Raw genomic sequence first — 8232 nt, 5'->3', positions numbered from 1 at the left:
GAGGAGGACCTCCCCGTGGCAGCAGAGGGTCCCACCATACTTCGCCGAAGTGGTGGAGGGCCTTAAAATGTAAGGAAGTAGTAGATTTAATAAAAAAATATTAAATAAACTTCCATTTATATATTTTCAACTTATTTCAGTGATTTACTAGTAAAGTTGCATCTGCTTCCACACTCAGAGGTCTAAGTGCGATTCTCTCCCCGATGCTTTTTAACATCTTTATGCGCCCCCTCGCCCAGCTTGTCCGGAGTTTTGGGCTGGGCTGCCATCAGTATGCTGATGACACCCAACTCTATCTGTTGATGGATGGCCATCCTAACTCGGCCCCAGACACACTGACCAGATGTTTGGAAGCTGTGGCTGGATGGTTACGTGGGAGCCGGTTGAAGTTAAATCCTTCGAAGACAGAGGTCCTCTGGCTGGGACGGGACAATATGGGATTGGGGGGGCAACTCCCATCTCTTGCGGGGGTGCAATTAGTGCCAGCACCGTCCGTCAAGAGTTTGGGTGTAATCTTCGATACCTCCCTCTCTATGGAGGCGCAGATTACAGCTATAACAAAGGCGGCATTTTTTCATCTCCGCCAAGCTAAGCAGTTGGCCACTTATCTCTCTCGCCCTGACCTAGCCACTGTGATCCATGCGACGGTCACCTCCAGACTGGATTATTGTAACTCGCTCTACGTGGGGCTGCCCTTGAGACTGACCCAGAAACTCCAGCGGGTGCAGAATGCCGCGGCGAGACTCCTTATGGGGTCTTCGCTGCGAGATCACATTCACCCGGTACTATACCAGCTGCACTGGCTCCCGGTGGAGTACAGGATCAGGTTTAAGGTGCTGGTTTTAACCTTCAAAGCCCTATACGGCCTAGGACCCTCGTATCTACGGGACCGCCTCTCCTGGTATGCCCCACAGAGAAACCTACGGTCTGCAAATATTAACATCCTCAAGGTCCCAGGCCTCAGAGAGGTTAGGCTGGCCTCAACTAGAGCCAGGGCTTTTTCGGCTGCGGCTCCAACCTGGTGGAACGCTCTGTCACAAGAGACAAGGGCCCTGCAGGACTTGACATCTTTCCGCAGGGCCTGCAAGACGGAGCTGTTCCACCAGGCCTTTGGTTAGGGCACAGCCTGACTCCCTCCTTTGGCAATCCTTACAATACTTTAGTTTATGGTTGCCATCAATTCTGATTTTAATTAATTCTTATGATGTTTTTATAATGTTGCACTATTTTAGTGTTGTTAGCCGCCCTGAGCCCGGCTTCGGCTGGGGAGGGCGGGATATAATTAAAATTTATTATTATTATTATTAAGTGGAATCTCTACTAAACTTACTTCTACTTTCCTGAGAGTAAGCTTCATTGAATTCAGTAGGGCTTGCTTGTGAGCAGACACACATTTGCTTGCGTTGCTCACTGAAAAAACGCCCTCCCCACCATTCTCACAAGGTACCCAACCTTCCAGTTAAGCATAAGGCTGCCAGCCAAATCTTCTCCCCTCCATTCCCCCTCACCCAAGACTTCATTCCATCAATCTCTCCCGTTTTTATCAAAGGGTATGAGGGAGGGATGGGACGTGAGTAGCGCTGTGGGTTAAACCACTGAGCCTCTTGGGCTTGCCAATCAGAAGGTTGGCGGTTCAAATTCCTGCTCCTGCCAAGCTAGCAGTTCGAAAGCACGTCAAAGTGCAAGTAGATAAATAGGTACCGCTCCGGCGGGAAGGTAAATGGCGTTTCTGTGCGCTGCTCTGCTCTGGTTCGCCAGAAGCGGCTTAGTCATGCTGGCCACATGACCCGGAAGCTGTACGGCGGCTCCCTCAGCCAATAAAGCGAGATGAGCGCCGCAACCTCAGAGTCGTCCACAACTGGACCTAATGGTCAGGGGTCCCTTTACCTTTATGAGGGAGGGAGGGCAAGCAAGCAAAGACTTAGGCTTCTTTAAATAAATAAAAAACCCACCATTCCTTATTAATATGGAGGAAAGCTACTTAGGGGAACCAACAACATAAACACCACCAGAAAATGAAAATGAAAACTCTTCCTCCTTTTTTTTCCCAGCAGTGTGTGTGAGTGTGATGAAAGAAAGAAGAGCTTTCCAGTTCTTTGTTTACACTGCCTGCAAAGTATCTGCAAAACATTGTTCAGCTGGGAAGCTATTAATTCTCCACCTCCTTTTGTTTCCTGGTGTACTGCCTTGTTGAATCACTTATCACATGTTATTTCAATACCAGTCTTCAACTATTTATTGCACAGCCCTAAGCAGGGTGTCTGTAGAAGTTCTCCTGGGCCTTGTTTTATCCCCACCACAGCAATCCTGTGGGGCAAGTTAGGGGCTGCCTGCCAGCTTCCTCTGCCTTCCCTCTCAGTGTTGCCTTGATAGCACAAAAGTTAGAAGGACTTGATTGATTGATTGATTGATTGATTGATTGAATGAATGATTGCATTTATACCCCATATTTTTTCTCCATGGAGCTCAAGGTGGTGTGTATGGTCCTCCTTGCATGGAAGCATCTGCCTGGGAGTTCATGCTTCAGAAGCCCTCTTTTCCTTCCCAGAGCTGTGTCTTGCTTGGATGAGGAAGGACTGTAGCTTGGTGTGGGTGTCAAACCCGGGAGCTTCTGTGGGAGGCTGCAGCCCAGCCCAGCCCCACCTGAATTGCCTTCAGGCTGCTGCAGAGGACCCACTGACACCCACAGCCTTGCAGACATAGCCCTTCCAGCCCCAAGCCTTCTTCAGCTACGCAGAGTTAACAGAAAGTATGCTGTGCCCAACAGAGTTTAATTTCTCTTTTCAAAAGGACACAGGAGGCTAAAAGTCTAGCTGGGGGCATACCCTTGAACTTGGAGGCCTTGATTCTGTGTGTGAGAGAGAAAAGAGACTCACTGGGTTGTTCGCTGAGACACAAGTTTGTGGATTAAGGGCCCAAAAACACTTCTGCTGGTCCTAGAAAGCTGCTGTACGAGTGGTTTTTGGCTTGCCTGGTGCTTCCTAGGCACGAATCAGAGCAGTTTCCCCCTTGCCCCACGCCTTTCTCAGCAGAAATCTACTCTTTAGCTCTGAACTGGAACAAATAGCAATCTGCAGAAAACCAATATTGCTGTTTGCTTCACTTGAGCTTTAAAAAGCAGGTTTTCACAGGGAAAGCTCTGGAGCAAGAGAAAAAGAGGGAGCAGGGTGCTTGGAAACGGAGCTTTAAGACACAGACTTGTGGCTGGAAAGAGCAGGGCAAAAAGTCAGTGTAGATGAGCCCTGAGTTGTAGCATCACAATCTGACCTGAAGGGTAAATACGTACGTAAATAAATAAATAAATAAATAAATAAATAAATACATGGTTTGCATCTCAGGCTGATCCCCAAGGACTTTAAATGATCAGGTACTGTACTCTCTTTTCCTTGAAGGAGGGTGAAAGGCCGTTGACCTCAAAGAAGAAAAGTGGTCTTCAGAGGGGCCCCCCAAGGCAACTGGTATTCAGGGTCTGACTACCTCCTGTACTGCGATGAGTGCACAGCCTTGTGGCGATTGCCATTCACCAGCGTCTATTCCATGGATTGGTCTATTTCTCTTGTGAACCCATTTACGCTGGTGGGCATCACCACAGCTTGCCTGAACCTGACCCTATCTTTGCAGGGGGTGAAGATGAGGGGAGGTTTCAGGTAATCCCTGCCCTGCATAACCGACCACATGATGCGGTGTGCACACAGCACTCAAATGGCAATGCCCATCAAGGGGGGGCTCAAATATTTTCTTATGGGGGCCAAAGACCCCTCAGCCCCCAGGAGTTAACTCCATTGGGCAGTTGACAGCCCTATCAGTTATGGTCCCCGGGCTTTTCAAGAGGCCCCTGCAATGAACAAGAGCCAGAGGAGAGCAGGCACTGGCAACACCCACAGATGCAAGAACTCTTGAGAGTGCTTAAAAGTCAAAAAGGCCTCATTCCAGGTAAAGAAACAGCTTGAAAAAGCAGCAGAAGAACAACAACGACGAAGAAATATTTCTCCACATCTATGTGGAACATCTGCAAAGAATAACTGAGGGCATACTACTAATCTTTCAAGCTCCTAGAGATGGAGGCTTTTTCACCCCAAAACATGCCAGAGCCTGTTCTCCTTGTCTTCTTCCCAGTCTCCTGGGTGAGGTTTGCCAGGGTTTCACTCTGTTTTCCACTTTTTCCTGTGCTCCCTCTTGCTTTCCTTTGCACACAAACAAAGGGACAGGGATAAAGCAAACAAGTTGTAGGCATCTTTCCACTCTGTGCTTTTCTGTATTGTTTAAATTGAGAAAATGCATGGGAAGAAGAAGAAGAAGAAGAAGAAGAAGAAGAAGAAGAAGAAGAAGAAGAAGAAGCCATAATAGGCATCACTGAAACCTGGTGGGATAAGTCCCACGATTGGAATGTAATAATGGGGGGATACAATCTATTTCAGAGAAACAGACCAGACAAGAAAGGAGGAGGAGTGGCGTTATATGTCAGGGATGTGTATACCTGTGAAGAGATCCACGATTTAGATCCTCAAAGCCAAAGTGAGAGCATTTGGGTCAAAATTAAGGGAGAGAAGAATAACAGAGACCTCATTGTGGGAGTTTACTATAGATCCCCAAGCCAAACGGAGGACATAGATGATGCCTTCCTGGAACAGATGGCCAAGCATGCAAAAGGAAGGGAGATAGTAGTAATGGGGGACTTCAATTACCCGGACATTTGTTGGACGGCAAACTCAGCCAAGAGCATAAGGTCAAACAGATTCCTCACTGGCCTTGCAGACAACTTCATTGTCCAGAAAGTGGGAGAAGCAACAAGAGGAACAGCCATTTTAGATCTGGTCCTAACCAATGTTGATGACCTGGTTAGTGGGGTAGAAGTGGAAGGATCATTAGGCGCGAGTGATCATGCTCTTCTGAAGTTTACTATACAGCGGAAAGGAGCAGCCAAGCATACTAGGACTCAATTTCTTGACTTTAAGAAAGCCGACTTCATAAAACTTAGGGAAGTGCTGGGTGAGATCCCATGGACAACAATACTAAAAGGAAAGGGAGTTCATGATGGCTGGGAGTTTGTTAAGAGGGAGATACTAAAAGCACAACGTCAGGCAATACCAATGAGACGGAAACATGGAAGGTGCCTAAAGAAGCCAGGGTGGCTATCTAAAGAACTTTTAACTGAATTAAGATTAAAAAAGGATGTGTACAAAAAATGGAAAAGGGGGGAAACCACCAAAGAGGAATTCAAACAAATAGCCAGCACGTGTAGACACAAAGTCAGAAAAGCTAAAGCACAGAATGAACTCAGGCTTGCTAGAGAGGTTAAAAGCAACAAAAAAGGCTTTTATGGGTATGTTCGTAGCAAAAGGAAGAACAAAGAAACAATGGGGTCACTCAGAGGAGAAGATGGTGAAATGCAAACAGGGGACACAGAAAGGGCTGAACTACTCAATGCCTTCTTTGCCTCAGTCTTCTCCGATAAAGAAAACAATGCCCGACCTGAAGAATTTGGAGCAAATGATTCAGCAAAGGAAACACAGCCCAGAATAACTAAGGAGATAGTACAAGAATATTTGGCTAGTTTAGATGTATTCAAGTCTCCAGGGCCAGATGAACTGCATCCAAGAGTATTAAAAGAACTGGCAGATGTGATCTCAGAACCACTGGCAGTCATCTTTGAGAATTCCTGGAGAACAGGCGAAGTCCCGGCAGACTGGAGGAGGGCAAATGTTGTCCCTATTTTCAAAAAGGGGAAAAGAGAGGACCCAAATAATTACCGCCCAGTCAGTCTGACATCAATACCAGGGAAGATTCTGGAGCAGATCATTAAGCAAACAGTCTGTGAGCACCTAGAAAGGAATGCTGTGATCACCAATAGTCAGCATGGATTTCTGAAAAATAAGTCATGTCAGACTAACCTGATCTCGTTTTTTGACAGAATTACAAGCCTGGTAGATGAAGGGAACGCAGTGGATGTAGCCTACCTTGATTTCAGCAAGGCATTTGACAAGGTGCCCCATGATATTCTTGTAAAGAAGCTGGTAAAATGCGGTCTTGACTATGCTACCACTCAGTGGATTTGTAACTGGCTGACTGACCGAACCCAAAGGGTGCTCATCAATGGTTCCTCTTCATCCTGGAGAAGAGTGACTAGTGGGGTGGCACAGGGCTCGGTCTTGGGCCCGGTCTTATTCAACATCTTTATCAACGACTTGGATGATGGACTCAAGGGCATCTTGATCAAATTTGCAGATGACACCAAACTGGGAGGGGTGGCTAACACCCCAGAGGACAGGATCACACTTCAGGACGACCTTGACAGATTAGAGAACTGGGCAAAAATAAACAAGATGAATTTTAACAGGGAGAAATGTAAAGTATTGCACTTGGGCAAAAAAAATGAGAGGTACAAATACAAGATGGGTGACACCTGGCTTGAGAGCAGTACATGTGAAAAGGATCTAGGAGTCTTGGTTGACCACAAACTTGACATGCGCCAACAGTGTGACGCGGCAGCTAAAAAAGCCAATGCAATTCTGGGCTGCATCAATAGGAGTATAGCATCTAGATCAAGGGAAGTAATAGTGCCACTGTATTCTGCTCTGGTCAGACCACACCTGGAGTACTGTGTCCAGTTCTGGGCACCACAATTCAAGAAGGACACTGACAAACTGGAACGTGTCCAGAGGAGGGCAACCAAAATGGTCAAAGGCCTGGAAACGATGCCTTATGAGGAACGGCTAAGGGAGCTGGGCATGTTTAGCCTGGAGAAGAGGAGGTTAAGGGGTGATATGATAGCCATGTTCAAATATATAAAAGGATGTCACATAGAGGAGGGAGAAAGGTTGTTTTCTGCTGCTCCGGAGAAGCGGATACGGAGCAATGGATCCAAACTACAAGAAAGAAGATTCCACCTAAACATTAGGAAGAACTTCCTGACAGTAAGAGCTGTTCGACAGTGGAATTTGCTGCCAAGGAGTGTGGTGGAGTCTCCTACTTTGGAGGTCATTAAGCAGAGGCTTGACAACCATATGTCAGGAGTGCTCTGATGGTGTTTCCTGCTTGGCAGGGGGTTGGACTCGATGGCCCTTGTGGTGTCTTCCAACTCTATGATTCTATGATTCTATTCTATGATTCTAAGAAGAAGAAGAAGAAGAAATAATAAATAAACTTCCTTTTAGCTCCTGAGCCAAATTCAAGCTTTGTTTGTGGACATTTAAATCCCTAAACAACTGGAGACCCAGATCTCTGCCATGGCTCAGCCACGGAATCATTATCAGAGGCTCATCCCTCTGAGGGCGTAGAGACAGCACCTTGCGATGAACCCAAGGAGGAGCCACTTTGCACCCAGGGTGAATTGGGAGGTGAGAGTGATCTGGCTGTGACATCTGTCACCCCATAGATTGCCAGGGTTGATTGGGCTGGGCTGGTTGGCTAGGCGGGTGTCCCCTCCCTCCCTCCCTGCTCCATGTGCATCCCTCCTGAAGCTGTGTGTTGTTCGATGGAAGAGGACAACCATTCCAGACAGAAGGAGAGTCTTTAGTCAAGGCTTTACGATCACTGCACTCCCCTGCTAAAAGTTCCCAGGGTTTCTGACACTGAGGTTGGACAGGCAGCACCTTAAACACCTGATGCAAACCTGGCCCACATAGAGAAATGCTTGACTCCTCAAGCAAGGGCTCCTCAGGAATCAAGGTCTTCTTGGGCTCCAGCTCAGACACCTGCAGTTCTGGCCTGGAAAAGCTGCTGGAATGGGCCAGCTTAGCCTAGCAGTTACTTCGACTTTACATTTGCAGAATCACTAATTGCTTAACAGCAGTTCGATACTCTGTGGACGCTGTCTGACTTTTTTTTAAAAAAGGGGGGGAGGAGAGAAAAAAAGAAAAACTGCTGGAACAAGGTCTCTGTTGCAGCTCTGCACTCTGCACGCCTTGGATGGCCTCTCTTGGCCATGCCTGACCAGGGACTCCTCTAATCCTGCCTCTCACCTGGCCCTTTGCTTGGACTCCAGTGCCTGCAGGTGAGAGCAGGGCAATGCCCAGCAGACCACCTCCCCTGGTGCAGAGACCCCACCAGATCTTCCAAAGAGACCCGGGAGACTTAGCTGGGCCTTCCACAATTGTCACGAAAGCAGGCCTTCTCCAAGACAGCACCCCCCCCCCACTGGGATGCCCTCCTCCCTCTGGCCATTCACAAGGAGGAGACAGACACGGCTCTTAAGAACTTATGTGCTCCTAGATTCACGACACTTTGATTTTT

This window comes from Podarcis vaucheri (genome assembly GCF_965113315.1).
Source record: "Podarcis vaucheri genome assembly, chromosome: 16".
Classification (NCBI taxonomy): Eukaryota; Metazoa; Chordata; class Lepidosauria; order Squamata; family Lacertidae; genus Podarcis; species Podarcis vaucheri.
This window is presented reverse-complemented; position numbering follows the sequence as displayed.